A 16,041-nucleotide genomic window follows, 5' to 3' on the forward strand; every position below is an offset into this window, starting at 1 on the left:
TACCCTGGGAAAGTGATCTGCCAATGGATTAACAACCGGTTTTGACTTACTGCAAGGTAAACTGAGGCGTGTGGAGTAAGGAAATTTGCTAAAGGTTTAGCCCTTCCATGGAATCGAACCCGGTTCCTCGCTCCTTTGCGAGGCGAGCATGCTAACCTCTCGGCGACAGGACTCCATCACTCTCTCCTGAATAGTCTCCCTTGAATAATTAAATAAATGGTCCTTTGCGTGCAAGGGTCATTGAGTACGTGATTGGTTTTATTGCAACAAGTGGTAAAACCTGTTTGTCACACATTTGCGGTCACAATGACATGAAAATATCTTTCGATTTCTGGGGCGCTGGTTTACTTTAATGAAATGAAAATCTTGGAAGGATTATAATTATTTTTCAATCCTATCCGGTGGGGGGGGAAGGGGGATTAAGCTTAAATCCTTTATTTACAGCGAAGGACAATAACTTGGCTGGGACAGCAGAAATAAGGGGTTTACCAATTCTTGTGCGCTAAGTAACTAAGGAACTGAACAAATATTACCTCTCTCTGCATGAGTGTGTTTGACAGTGTTTGAGCTCTGCAGGCAAGTTGCTACTGGCCATTTGTCACTTCCTATCATTCATGACACCGAGGTGTCAAAAGTGGGATTCAAAACGGTATTGAATACAGCGAATTTAATAGGTTCTTTTTCCTCCCCGTGCGCACTAAAAACGCTGGTTGGCCATAGCATATCAGCTTGAGCACTCGCCTCGCGAGCGAGAGGGCCCAGGTTTGATTCCCGGGCGGGGCGAAACCTAACGTAAGGTTCCTTACTCCACACGCCTCTCTGTTTACCAAGCAGCAAGTAAGAACCTGGTTGTCAGTCGATTGGTGGATCGTTTTCCGGGGGTAATGATCCCTCAGGAAAAAAAATAATAATAATAATTTAGCCACTCAATCCACGACTATTTGAGGGACGCAGCCGTGCTCAATTGGCTGCAGCATTTCGCCCACAAAATACACAGTATTTTCAGTATATTCTGTGAAGCGCTTTGAGATATCTCAGCGACGTGAAAAAGCGCGATATCAAATGCAAGTATTATTATTAATATAATGAAATAATCGAGTGCTTGGTCTGGACTGCCAGCCTCAACTGCGAGCTCACTAGAGTGCCAACGAGGGCCTTGAAAGCACAATGTTCTGACCCAGAGGCGAAAGCGTTACCCACCGAGCCAAGCTGACACCACAATGAACAATCGTGATGCTCTACGCCAATTTGAAGTGGTCATTCCAAACCTCAAAAGAGACTCGGAAACTTGAGAGCTGCCTGGAATGTGTGCTGTCAGCCACAGTGTTCAGTTCCCATAGCACCATCCCTTGTTTCCTTTTCCTTTGCAAATTCACATTAGCAATGGAATCATTTTCTATTTTTGGCACCCACCCACTCCCAAGGCCAATCAGAATGTGCGCGCGATTCCTCTCCTCTCCGCCAATGCCGTGCCTGGAGTACATTTCAACTTGAGGCCCAATAGTATGGCCGCTTATTGAATGTTTGAGGACAAATATTTCAAAGATCCGGGAGAGGAGAAGGGAATGGGGTTAGACCAGATACCTCCAGTGGGTTTGGTTATTCAATGACTGTAAACCTGTACATTTTCTATACTTTGTGGTCAGCCGGATGGTTGACTCAAAACGCACTCACTCACTCACTCACTCACGCACGCACGCACGCACGCAAGCCAAATACCATGCTTTATTATCCAAACCAAAGTTTTGAGGCTTCCACATCTTTATGCCAATCAATGTACAATGTCTGATACATAGTGCATGTTCTCTCACACTCCACTTGCCAAATCCAAGAGTTTAGGTTCAACTTGCCAAGAACTTAGGGATCCCACAGTGTGCCTTGGGTCCTGCTGGAGCTCAACCAGCTAAAACCGCTAAGCTTACTCGTGGAGTCCCGTAGCTTCGTGGTTCGAGCACTCCGCTCGCAAGCGAGAGGACCTGGGTTTGATTCGCAGGTGGGGCAAAACATTGGGCACCACATGCCTCTGCTCACCTCGCAGTAAGCATGAACCTGGTTGTTAGTCGATTGGCTGATCGCTTCTCCGGGGGTAATAATCCTTCCTAAATAAATAAAATAAGAATAAATTAGTCACTCAGTCCACTACTGTTTGTGGGACGCTGCTGCGCACGATTGGCTGCCGTGTTTCTCCCAGAAAATAAAGACAATTCACTTTACAGTATATTTACAGTGCAGCGTTTTGAGACGTCTCAGTGACATGATACGGCGCTATATCCATTGCAAGGATTATTATAGTATTTATATCAAATGCAAGGATTAGTATTATTGCTCACAGTAACAACAGAGTTTGAGGATCAACCTTTTATGTGAATATTTGTGCCCCTGGAATCAAACCCAGGTCCTGTTGTTTGCGAGGTGAGTGCTCTAACCAATACGGTACAGAACTCCACGAGTGCCTTTCATGTAGGATGAACATCTCAAAGTGGTTTGCAGAGTCAATAGGGAGCACGGAGGGAGAGCTAGGAGGATTCAAGGATGGTAATCAAACGTACATTAAAGAGTACGTTTTCTTCAAGTTGAAAGATCTGAAGTTCTATTTTATGTGGATGTGGTGGCATGTGAGGCTGGATATGAGAGATGTCTACCCTGGGAAATGAAGTTCTTTACCCAGTTGTCGGTCAGCATCAAGCATCACTCGAGATTGCTGTCTTTGAGGCTTGTATTTAAGCATCAGTTCAATGGGCCGTCGCTCACGAGGAATTGACTTGAGGATTCCTAAATTCCTTTCATGTTGGACGCAGCAGAGAGAGCACATTTCATCCCCGTCAGCAGAGATAGCGATGACTTTATCCTATCTTTCTGAGCAGGTTTTTACCTTTAATGATAACAAAATAATAATAACCCTTGCGTTGGATGTAGCATTATCGCACCATCGAGACTGCTCAAAGTGCGTTATGTGGTATACAGTAAAGTGGTGTGACTGCGTATTTTGTGTTACTTTTCCTCTACCTGCATGTCTCTCCTGCCCCCTCCCTCCCTCCCTCCCCACTCCATCATCAACCACCACTCCCCAAAACCCTGGAACACGCTTCCTCCATCCCTCCGCCTTGCCCCTTTCCTTCCCCAAATCAGATCGCGCCTGAAGACCTTTCTCTTCGACCGCGCGTACGGTCACCTCCCGCCCGGCTCGGTGTCCTGCTCCGCCACTATCAAGCGCTCTGGGACGCTACCCTGCATGAGGGGCGCCGTGTAAATTCTTGTTGTTGTACCCTTCCTTTTCGAGGTCTGGGGATCGAGTGCTAATACACTACCAGTATCTCCTGGCGTCCTGGCCAACAATCCCCCAGATAAGAAGAAAGTTGTTTGCTCACTCCACGGCTGTCTATGGGACATTGATAGATACAAACTGGCTGCCACATTCGCCAACACAAAATACACACAGTCGCACCGCTTTACATCATGAAGCGCTTTGAGACGTCTCAAGGCGCTATATCGAATGCAAGGATTATTGTATTGTTATTATCCAGGAACTGACCATTTTGCACATGTTCTGTACAAGCTATTTCTATTTCAAACAGGATCTTACATAGGACGCTAAATGGGATTGAAAAAATAATGATACTAATAACCTTTCCATTGATACAGCCTCTTATTGCACCGTTGAGACGTCTCAAAGCGCTTCACAGCATATAATGTAAAGTGAATTAACTGCTATTTGTGGGCGAAACTCAGAACAGGTGTAGTAATAATAATAATAATAATCCTTGCATTTGATATAGCGCTTTTCACGTCGGGAGGACGTCCCAAAGCGCTTCACAGAACACACTGTAAAGTGAATTGACTGTATATTTGTGGGCGAACGCGGCAGCCAATTGCGCACAGCAATGTCCCACAAACAGTCGTAGATTGAAAATGACCAATTTATTATTGTTTTGGGTTTTGGAGGGAATATTATTAGGCTCTGTGTGGAGTAAGGAAACTTGCCCAAGGTTTGGCCCTCTGCCTGGAATTGAACTCAGGTCTCTCGCTCGCAAAGCGAGTGCTCTAACCACTGAGCTACAGGACTCTAGTAACAGATATTGGTACAGAGGCAGATACTCAATATCTGTTACGCCCACTCGGTTAACTCCACTTCTCTCCAGCCTGTGAAATCATTGACAAGAAGTGCTGTCTGTAGTATTATTCAATGGTCAAATCAGATCTACGCATGGTGTCCTGTAGCTCGGTGGTTAGTGCACTCGCCTCGCAAGCGAGAGACCTGGGCTCGATTCCCGGCAGGGTGAAATGTTGGGCAGGTTTCCTTACTCCACACCTCTCTGTTTACCTAGCAGTCAGTAGGAACCTGGTTGTTAGTCGATTGGCAGATCGCTTTTCCGGGGATAATAATCCCTCAAGAAAGAAAAACCCGATAATAATTTGGTCACTCAATCCACGGCTGTTTGTGGGACGCTGCTGTGCGCAGTTGCTCGTTTTGCCCACAAATGTACATCTCGAAGGCATGAAAAGCGCTATTCAAATGCAGGGTTTATTATATTATTATTATAACGGTGCTTTCACGTGTGCCAAAACAACAGGGCACAGGTTTGGGCTATTATAATGGACTTCAGGGAGTATTTCATTACACGCTGGTGATCAAACACTAGAACAATTTACCTGGAAGAGTGGTCGCGGCTGGGTTTCATTAAAGAGCTCAATATCATTATGTAACGAGAGGATGGGAGAGAAACTATTCCTTTGTTTTATGTTAGAACACAGTTAACGTCTGGCACATTAGCACCTGAGCTCGTGATGTGTCGCAACAACATTCTGTATGTTATGCATTATAGAATAGCGTCTTTGTTTGTATCTGATGTGCTGGCAAATAAGAAAATATATATTATTTTAAAGAAGCCAGTGGTGTTTTGAATGTGTAGCAGACTTGGATGCCCTGTGTAAGAGTTGCTGTTGAATTATTTAAACGTTCTGAGTCTATCGCCCAGCATTAAGTTAGTGTCTCGCTAGACTGGTGGAACTAAAGGGGAAGCGAAATGGAGCCCGGGGTTCACAATGAATCAATTCAATCCGTTGGGTGTCAAAATTGTGCAGTAAAATTCGGAAAATAAATGCCACGCGATGCCCTGCCTTATGATTTAATAACCACGTGCGAGGATGTCGCAAAAATGGAGACTGACGGCACTGCACAGGCTGTGAATCACTTCAGTCGAGTGCCAGAGGCAGTGAGCCGACAAACATTAAATTGCATTCTCTCTGCTGTCTCCTCGTTCCATTAACGTGAACAGTGAATACACTCGGCAAATCTCAATAGTACCAACCTTTGTCCCTCCGTGTCCATCTCTAAGAACTCTGAGATCACTCACTGTTCCCGATGATAGGTTTCATATCACACAATGTGCTTTAAATCTGCGACAAAGTACTGTGTAATTCTGTAGGGCGAGAGATTACTATTCATGAGTGAGTCGTATTCTGATTTTGATGAATTTTAATTGACTATATTTTTTATTAGGCCGAAGGAAAAATGATAATCCTTGAATCGGTGCCTCCAAACGTTGAAAAGTGTGAAAAGCGCTTGATGGGGAACTGCATCTGTGGTCAGATGCAGTCACTGTGTGTTGTAAGCAAGCCAGAAAGGTCATTTTGTACACAGCTCGTTCCTGCAAACCGCCATGAAGTGAAAGACCCAATTTATCTGGTGCTCGGCCAAGACTTTGGGAGTGGGAGAAACTCCCTTCTTGTTTTGAATAGTGCCATGGGATCTTTAATGTCCGCCTGAACAGCCGGGCAGGATCTTGGCATGATGTCTAATCTGAAGGACAGCACCTCTGCCATTGCATTAACTTCCAAGTATAGCGCGGACTTGTTGGGCTAGACTGACTTCAGGGAGTAAACTGCTTCAAGTCACGCCAGCAAAACAGCTATGGAATTTGGTTACGTACACACTCGTGCATTTGGCTTCAAAGGCAAAGCACTCTTCCTCCTCTAATCATAACGGGATGAAAAATGCACAGTGTGATGTGAGACTTCTTCGGGTGAGACGTTAAACCGAGGTCCCGTCTGCGCCTGTTCAGGTGGTCGTTAAAGATCCCATGACACTATTGGAAAAGAGAAGGAGTTTCTCCTCTCCCACAGTGTCTTGGCCAACAATTTCCCAAATAAAATTGATCACTCACTCCACGGCCGCTTATGGGACATTGCTGTGCGCAATTGGCTGCCCCCGCAAAATGCAGTCACTACACTTTACGGTATATTCTGTGAAGCACATTGAGACGTCTCGAAGACGTGATAAGGCGTTATATCAGATGCAAGGATTATTATTATTATTAATTATCTTTTGGTGCTTTTGGCCCTGGCGATATCAAAGCTACCAAGAACTGACTTGGTTTGCCCACCACCATCTCATTTACAGCAGACATTGAGACAGCTGGTGGCAACTTGGCATTTGCTGCCTCGCAGATCCCACCATTCCAGTGGCCGTTGAGGGAATACCGACTTAACTGAGATTCACCTGTTAGGGACTGAGACGTTTCCAGCAGAGGAATGTCTCCTGGGCGTTTTTCACCCCTCGGTTAGACAAGTGGGAGCCAGCGGTCTGGGACTTGCGAGGGGAAGAGAAATGAAAACACTTGAGTTTAAGAAATCGCAGTATTTCTCTCTCCTGTGTGGAATGCCATCTGTGGCACTAACACGTCAGCTCTGGGATAACATTAGCTTTTACAACACAGACTTTGCTCTCGCAGTTTGACATCAGTTCAACCCTTCAATGTGTCACAGTCGTGGAACCCACTCCAGACTGGGTGTTACCCTGTGTTTATTTTACTGGCTGATATAGGAAATACCAAGGCTTCTAATACTGCAGTTCAGTGGGTTTTTTCCATAGGAAGCTAAGTTTAGCTCACCAACAGAGAGTGCTTGTAGGAGCGTTTTGCATGTGGATGTGAGAGCTTTTCAGTGCGAGCCTTATAATCTGAGCTGTGCTGTCTTTCGCTGGTATAAATTATACTTGTTTGCAATTTAATCAGGAAATGTTTTAAAAGAGAAAGAACGTGCATTTTTCTAGCAACGACTGGCATTTATTTGCCCAGCGCCTCTCACGCAGGGGGCTTGACCGTGGCGGAGAATGACGCCAAGCTGGTGGGAGGTGGCTGTAGGCCCGGTTGAAGGCGCTTATCACGTCAGTCTCTCAAAGCGCTTTTAGAGTATCTTGTTGTGTGTGGGCAGGTAAACACGGCAGCCATTACTGCACGTCCCAAGGCCCACAAACTGGGAGAAGCTCCCTTCTCTCTCCGCATGGTGTCAGTGGATTGTTGGTGACCAACTGAAGCTGCGGCTTCATCCTGAAAGGCAACACCTCTCCCAATTTATTGTTCTTGTCTTCCCCCACCACGTGGTACTCAGGGATATTACTATTCTATATGAAATCCAGCATTATTATGTATTTCCAAATCGTATCCTTTTTGGGGATGGCCATTAGGTTACTTCCCATCTACCTTGAGATTCAGCTGAACGGTAATGTGCTCCAGATGGTTCTTCTAAGGTGTCTGTATCTCTACAGGGCCATCAAATAGAGAACATTGCCATTCTCTGCTCATTCTGCTGCTGTCGTAAGTTAATTGCAGTGTTTGACGCCACAACAACTGGCTCTTCATCTCTAATTAATCTCATTCTGCAAAGTGCATGGAGATATTTTTCTAACATAATATGTATTTTACAAGGGAGGATAGTGGTTGCACACTGGAAGTATTTCTTCCCAGTATTTGTTTGAACTGTTAACACTTCGGCATATAAAATACGTGTCCAATCCTGCAGCGTGCTGGTTGGAGCACTCGGAGAGCGATATTCCAATCGACTTAACAACCGGGTTCCTACTTACTGCTGGGTAATCAGAAGCGTGTGGGGTAAGGAAACCTGCCTAAGGTTTCGAGTGTCCGTCCCGCCTGAGAATCGGACCCAGATCCCCTCGCTTGTGAGGAGAGTGCAGACTCTGTTGGACGGGCAACAGAATTGAGAAGCAACACACAAAAGACTATTGATATGAACAAAATCCTGGAAATTTCTGAGCATCATTCTGTGGTGTTTGTGGGGTGCAACGATCTCCGATTCTACCAGGTGTTCATAAAAACCGAGCAAGATTAAACAACGTGCTGCCCGACGGAGGTCGCGGCAGATGGGGGCCTCTTTTTAGAGGTTGGCTTCGTGCGTTTGCATTCGTTCAACTGTTGTCCACGATTACACTGAGAAACATCTCGGGCCTAAAGATCCGGTTAATGGAGTCCTGTAGCTCAGTGGTTAGAGCGCTCGCTTCATTGCGAGCGAGAGGACCTGGGTTCGATTCCCGGCAGGGCGAAACGTCAGGTAGGCTTTCTTACTCCACACGCCTCTGTTTACCTAGCAATAATAATAATAATAATAATTAAGTAGGAACCCAGTTGTTAGTAGTTTGGCAGATCGCTTTTCGGGGGTAATAATGACGTCAAAAAAATTTATAAATTGCTCACTGAATCCACAACTGCTTTATTTGTTTTACAATTTGTGTCTCTTTTTTCTCTCCCTTTCCCCCCTCTCCCCCGCCACCAAATATCCATGATTCTCCATCAGGAAGTGAAGCTGTTGATGAACATCAAGAGCTATGTCATTGCCCCTTGGTTAATGCACCAGCAGGTTCGAGTAAGTGATCGAAAGAAAGCATCTTAGTGATATAGGAGTGAGGAGAATGTTTTTGTGTACCAGGGGTGAGCGCCAGGTCCAAATGACTGTATTTCTAAACTCGCCATCGATAATTAAACCGTATAGAAAATAGAGTTTGAAAAATCTGCCTTGAAACAATCTTTATTCGCATAGAATAAAAAAGGGATTTTGCCCACAAAATATGAAATTAATTCACTTTACATTCTGTGAAGAGCTTTGAGACGTCACGAAGGCGTGATATGGCGCTGTATCAAAATGCAAGGATTATTTTTATTATTATAGGCTGTATTATAGCCTATAGGTAAGGTCGAAGTGGAAGGTTTTCAGGTGCGATCGAAGAGGGGGCAAGACGGATGGATTGATGCGCCTTACATCACTTTGTGATTTCATTTCTGTAACATTCCTTAAATATCCCAGCTGCTTTTTTGTTTTGGTCAGCCGGGTGTCCCGACACCTGTGGAATCCCATCACCGTGCTTAAGAGCATCTGACCCAGACTGAAGGGTTCCATGTGTGCCACCTACCCATGGGAATCTCTCTGCTGTTGATAATGATCCTTGCATTTGATATAGATGTGTCCGAGAATGAAGATTTGTTACTAAATGGGAATGCCTTCAATCTTGACGTCTAACCAACCCAGCGCTCCCAAGACACTACCCTGTGTGTTGATTTGAATACATCCCATATATAAATGCAGTTATTGGATTTCATTCCCCTAAGTTATCTTCCAGTCAGGCCTTACGGGCAGTCATAAAGATTATTTAGCGTTAAAATGTATGTGGACAGTGCCTTATAACACAGGTCAGTTGTGTGTTACACATGTGGCATTACAGAGCGACAAAAGAATCTTGTGAAGGGAATGTGTATTTTTGGAAAATTCCCCAACTCTCAGGATGTGGGAGAAAGATAACCATAATCGCAGGGCGAAAGCCTAAGGCAGGTTTCCTTACTCTTCTCTATTTACCTGGCAGTAAGTTGGAGCCCAATTATCAGTTAGCTGCTGGATTGCTTTCTGGGGGCAATAATCCCTCCAATTAAAAAAAATTTGGTGACTCAATCCACAACTGTGTATGGGACGCTGCTGTGTGCAATTAGCTGTCACATTTTGGCCACTAAATATACAGTCAGTTCACTTTACAGTATATTCTGTGAAGCGCTTTGCGACGTCTGAATGACGTGATAAGGCGTGACAGCAAATGTAAGGATTATTATATTATGAGTGTGTGTGGGAAATGTTGGCAACTGAAGACGATTCCACTGGTAGATAATCTGATATGCACTGAAAACTGAGGCTTTGTGATCATCTGGGGATGGGGGCAGAGGGTTCCTCTTTTTTTTTTACTAATGTTGAATGAATTGCAAACACAAATATACAGAAAAAGAAACTAGAGATGGCAGGCCGTGAGCAGAGTGACGGTTTATTCTTGGTGCTAACAAGAGCATCTCATCATTAAATGTCATTTCAAATTTTCAAGAGGTGCAGAGATGTTTGTTAGGTCAGGCTATCAAGGGATATGGGGCAGAGGCGGGTAATTGGAGTTGAGGTGCAGATCAGCCACGAACTAATAGAATGGTGGAACAGGTTCGAGGGACTGAATGGCCTCCACCTGTTCCTAGGAGCCAACTGTGATGTTACCTTATGCTTCATTGGATATTACTGTAAACCGAGAATGTCGAATAATGGAACGGGAAGTGAATTAGACAAGTGTCCAGGGATTATTATTGGATCTGGCACACACAATAACAACACTTTTTTAACCATGTCTACAACTGTCAACTCGGAGAAAATTAATTTACACTCCTTCGCCTTTCTGCCCCGTGCAATTTAACCTCCTCTGGGGGATTTTCTGTGTAATGTGAACTCACTGAAAAAAAATCCTAATGCACCTAATTTAGATTTACTGTAAGGAACAACTTGCATTTATATAGCGCCCTTAACATGGGGCAACATCTCGGAGCTGTTTTTTTCGTCGAGTCGGGGAGAGGGGGATGGACCACTAGGGCTTTGGCTCGCACAGTTGAAAGGGAGGATTCCCTGCCCCCATTGACTGGTCGGCCCTACCAAGTCCTACCAATGAGCCAGGCTGGGCTTTGGTCTCGTCAGCAGTGAGTGCCCTGGAATACTGCGGAACGGTCTGGCTCAGGAAGCGGACTACAGACCGTCACAGAGGGCTGGCTCGATTCTCACATTTCATTGACAAACACGTCACCTTGGAGCCAGTTGAGCTCCAAGGAGACCCTGTTCCCGCCTTCCCCAAAAGATGCATACTCAAAAGAAAGGTCTTTAGACGTGATCTGAAAATGGAGCAGAAGGGAGTGAGGTAGAGAGTTCCAAAGTCTCGGGTGTAATGGCTGAAAGCACGGCCACCGGTGATGGAGCGGAGGGGCCGAGGGACACGCAGGAAACCGAGTTGGCGGGTGGTGGAGTGGCGAGTAAGCCAGCTGGAGAGATAGGAAGGTGCAATCAGCACGTGTGAACCCACTCAAGCAAACCATTCGTGTATAATCTGTGCCATGTTTATTTTTGTGGCTAACGAGAGCATCTCATCATTATTTGCCAGGACGCCTTCATCCATCGCTTCAGTGCAAATTGCAATCGCTGATTATGTTTAAACAAGAGCTTTTGTTGTTGTTCCCTCCAAAGCTCCGCTGACAAAGTAGGAGTCACTTGTGTGACTAGGATAGTCGTGACAACTAACCAATATGTTCACCTGCTCGAATGCATGGGCTCCAGCTTCAGTGCTTTGATGCTTATCGCCGTGTGATTTGTACCATGCAGTTTGGGGGCTGGTGGCTTCTCCCATCCAATCAAAGTCCCATCATTTGCTTAGTCAATGTGTGGCCTCCAGGAATCGTACCAAAGTACTACATCAGTAGGTTAATGAAAATAATAATTTATTCCCGATCCATGACTGTTTGTGGGACAACAGCAACAAAATAACTGCAATACATAGTCAAATACTTCGCAATATATTCTGTGAAGCGCTTTGAGACGTCTCAATGACGTGATAAGGCACTATATCAAACGCAAGAATTATTAGTATTATTATTATTAACTGCACTAGAATGTCAGCCTGGACTGTGAGGGCTTGGTCCTACAGTGCTAACCCTCACCTAAAGACAGAATCCACCTGCCAACAGTGGTCTGGACCGCTTCACCAGGCAATGGTTCCCACCACTGACAAGTTGGTGTTTAGAGATGACAGATAAGGAAAAAGAAGAACTTGCGTTTTTAAAACTCCTCCTCAAGTTGCAATCTGCTCCATAAGGTGCCTCACAGGAATTACTGTCAAGTGAATGGCAGATTGATGAGTGTATGGGCAGGCAGCACCACAACAGTCCAGTATAATAATAATAATTTTGCATTTGATATAGCGCCTTATCACGTCTTCGAGACGTCTCAAAGCGCTTCACGGGATATACTGTAAAATGAATTGACTATGTTTTGTGGGTAAAATGAAGCAGCCAATTGCACGCAGCAGTGTCTCGTGGAATTGAGTGACTAAATGATTATTTATTTATTTTGAAGGAATTATTACCCCCAGAAAAGCGATCCGGTAATCGACTTAACAACCGGATTCCTACTTACCGTTAGGTAAACGGAGACGTGTGGAGTAAGGAACGTTTCGCCCTGCCCGGGAATCGAACCCGGGTCCTCTCGCCTGTGAGGCGAGTGCTCCAACCACTGAGCTATAGGACTTAAGTGATGACAACACACCTAAATATAACAGGGGTCTGTGGGCAGCAATCAGCAGCACTCACTCCTCTCTAACCAAGGCTACTGAGGCCAATTATAGTACCTCAAAGGCCGAGACCAACCAGCTCAGCACCGAGTGGAATTTGTTTCTGCTGTCTGTATGGCCTAATGCCATCGGGGGAAGTCCTTGAACTATATTTTTTTCTCTAAAAACAGAAAAGTACTAACTTTCATCTCGTGAGTTCCCACTTGTGGCCTAATTGAAACAAAAGAAAGCAATCAATTCAGACTTCTGGCCCTTCTGAAAAGTACATTACAATCCTATAATAATAATAATAATAATAACAGTCCTTGCATTTGATACAGCGCCTCATCCCATCTTCGAGACGTCTCAAAGCCCTTCATAGAATATGCTGCCAAGTGTAGTGACTGTGTATTTTGTGGGCGACATTGTGAAAACGAAGGGGCAATGGCAAGCTCGCGGCTGCCTGCTACAGTGACCTGCGAGGATATGTGTAAGCATATGTCAGCCAAGTCTGTAACTGGTTCCAACAGCTGGGGAACATATTGAATAGCGTTACCAGAGTGGCCACTCGTGTGACGAAGACTTGCTGTCATCAATCATGGCCCTGGAGGAATGTAGGGATGGATAACACTGAACGTGGACATCCCGCAGATGTCCCCCAAACTAGGAGGCCTTGATTCTCCTGAAAACCCGTCCGTTTAAATGCTCGGGCGTTAACCTTGACTGACAGTCGTCATCCCAAGGGTTCGCTCACTCAATGTGGCTTGTCGCACGTATACTGTGTCAGAAAGCAGAGAAAGATCACCGACACATCTGAAAAATAATAATAATAATCTTTGCGTTTGATATAGCGCCTTATCACGTCTTTTAAACGTCTCAAAAAAAAATGTGCTCGCTCAATCCACTGCTGCGTGCTATTGGTTGCCGTTTCTCTGCCACAAAATACACAGTCAATTCACTTTACGGTATATCCTGTGAAGCGCTTTGAGACGTCTCAACGCCGTGATAAGGCGCTGTATCAAGGATTATTAGTATACCGCGTTTAGCCCCCTCTCTTTCATATGCCTGTCTACTTCCCTCTTGAAAGCTACAATGGACTTCTCCACCCACTATTGGATGGGCTCTCCATGTCCCGCCAACTCCGAATGAAAAAGTTCCTCCCGAAGTTCCCACTTTGGGATTTGAGCGACAGATGAACACTCCAGACCGGGGAAGTGCTTCGAGAGGTTTCGAAGACGTGATAGGCCGCGATATCAAATGCAAGGATTATTATGTTCAATTGGATGAAATATATATAGATAGGACTGTGCAGTTGTCTTGGGAGATTTTCTATGACATTCTACAGTAAAATCCCCGGCTTCGCTTGTCACCGACACTTATGTCATCAATATCCCGGCCGTGTTTATTTATGAATTTACACGAATGTCTAACTCGCCACTCCTGATAACTCGCCACTCCGCCCTTTTCCCTGGCAGTTGCCAGGAGTTTCCCGAACGTGAAGTAAAGCTTACTGTTCAGCACACTTGATACCAAGGTCCCATCTGCCTGTTTTTCAGATGGATGTTGAAGATCACGGTATTTAAACAAGTAAAGGAAGCTTTTGCCGGGGTTCCTGTCCCGACAATATATTGGAACACAAGAACAGGAGGAGCCCATTCAGACCCTCGCGCCTGTTCAGCCATTCAATTAGATCATGGCTGATCTGTACCTAAATCTAATTACCTGCCCTTGCATCTCTTGTTACCTGACCTAACAATCTGTCCACCTCAGTCTTGACAGTGTGAATGGATCCAGCATCCACAGGCTTTTGGGGGAGAGAGTTCCAGATTTCCACCGGCCTTTGGGTGAAAGAATACTTCCTGATTTCACTCCGAAATTCATTGTTCGGTTCCGTCGGGCAAATCGGCTGGTATATTTGACTGCACAAGCCCCCCATGTTTCACCAGAGCTCTTGAGACATAGCAATGTTTTAGGCGCTTTAAAAATGCGTTCTCCCTTTCCGTGTCGTGATCGTTTCTGCTGATGTAGGGTAAATTCCACGACACGATGGGGCTCGATGACTTCCTAACAGCATCAGAGGCGCTCGCTCACTTAAACAAGAATGTTCGAAAAAAAATAAGACTCCACGCAGGCTGTTATTGCAATGTTGTTTGGTGAATCTACATGTTGACATTTCATAGACTCACTCAAGCATTTCCGTAGCATTCAGGCCTGACCTGTCTTGCTGTTTGGCCTCGAGGCCTTTTCTGTTTTGGTGATGTGCACAGAATCCATACTGCTTCACTGGAGCGCCAGTAACCAAAGGCATGGCACTTCCTTGCTGGAAAGAACAAAGTCATCCCAGGCTGCTACATGCTGTTCCTCAGAGCAGCTGCTTTAGAGACCAGATGTGTGGGAGCTGAGAACAAGCTTACCTTCCTGATCCGAGGGAAGGGAAAGTGCATGTGTAACACCAGACACTGATCGAGATCTGATGGAACAATTTATTCCGACCGTTCACATCAAATAAATCTCCCGATCTGGTTGCACTGCGCTCTGTTGCCTGTCGCTTTTCGCCCACAAAACACACAGTCAATTCACTTTACAGCGTAACCTGCGAAGCGCTTTGAGACGTCTCGACGACGTGATGAGGCGCTGTATCAAATGCCCGGATTAATATCATGACAAATGAAGTCAATGTTCTGGAGACCAGCATCCATCTGTATTACCTCGTATCTCTGTGATGTGTTGGGGAGTAAGAGTTATTGACACGTGCACACCAGTTAACCAGCTTTGTAGTCTGTGCAGAAACGTGACCTCTCCAAGCGGTTGTTTCGATGTCACTGAGTCAGAACAAGCTGTTCTGTATTCAGAGTTCACCGAGCGCTGGGATTTGGCTTTGGGCCCTGTTTTGCAATGAAGGGATCACCTTGTATTTGAAAAGCTTTGTCTAACCTCAAAAAAAAGGCACCCCCCCCACCAAAAAAAAACTTCCAGTGTCGTAACCCTAGTCAGGAAATCGGTTAAAAGCCTAAGAGCCTTAAGAGGTTGAAAAAGAGAACAAACAAGTGACGAAACCGATTTTGTAACTACTTCCTGAAAGTTTTTCTGACCCAGACAAAATGGAAGGCCTTGCTCCCTCCTACCTCTCCGACCTACTATCCCCCTACCTACCTGCCCGTACCCTCCGTTCCTCTGGCTCCGGTCTGCTCCACGTCCCCCACCCCAACCGCCCTACCATCGGTGGCCGGGCCTTCAGCCTCTCAGCCCCCAGGCTCTGGAACTCCATCCCCCAGTGCCTTCGCCGCTTCCTCCCTTTCATCCTTCAAGGCCAGTCTCAAAACCTTTCTCTTTGACCGTGCCTTCAGCTCCCCTCTCGACTCTCTACCCCCTCCTCGCTCCCTCCCTTCCCTCCCCTCACCCTGACCATTTCCCCCCTCCTCGCTCCCTCCCTCCCTCCCCTCACCCTGACCATTTCCCCCTCCTCGCTCCCTCCCTTCCCTCCCCTCACCCTGACCATTTCCCCCCTGCTCGGGTCATGACCCAACTGTGCAGCGCCTTGGGACGTCCTCCTGACATGAAAGGCGCTTTATAAATGGAATCTTGTTGTTGTTGTTGTTGAAGCTTACCAACGTGAAAGTAACACCGTAAATGACAAGCAG

General features: G+C 45.7%; 1 protein-coding gene and 1 non-coding gene across 4 annotated transcripts in view; both read left to right on the forward strand.

Annotated features, from left to right (window-relative positions):
- The window catches only part of ctdspla (CTD (carboxy-terminal domain, RNA polymerase II, polypeptide A) small phosphatase-like a), an 85,267-nt gene that overhangs the window by 41,296 nt on the left and 27,930 nt on the right, over positions 1-16,041 (forward strand). The gene's annotated exons all lie outside the window — the stretch shown is intronic.
- On the forward strand, positions 8,263-8,338 carry trnam-cau. Its single transcript is given in 2 exon segments — positions 8,263-8,299; positions 8,303-8,338. It is a non-coding gene; the product is annotated as a tRNA-Met (tRNA).

Source organism: Callorhinchus milii, unplaced genomic scaffold, assembly GCF_018977255.1.
Source record: "Callorhinchus milii isolate IMCB2004 unplaced genomic scaffold, IMCB_Cmil_1.0 Scaffold2, whole genome shotgun sequence".
Classification (NCBI taxonomy): Eukaryota; Metazoa; Chordata; class Chondrichthyes; order Chimaeriformes; family Callorhinchidae; genus Callorhinchus; species Callorhinchus milii.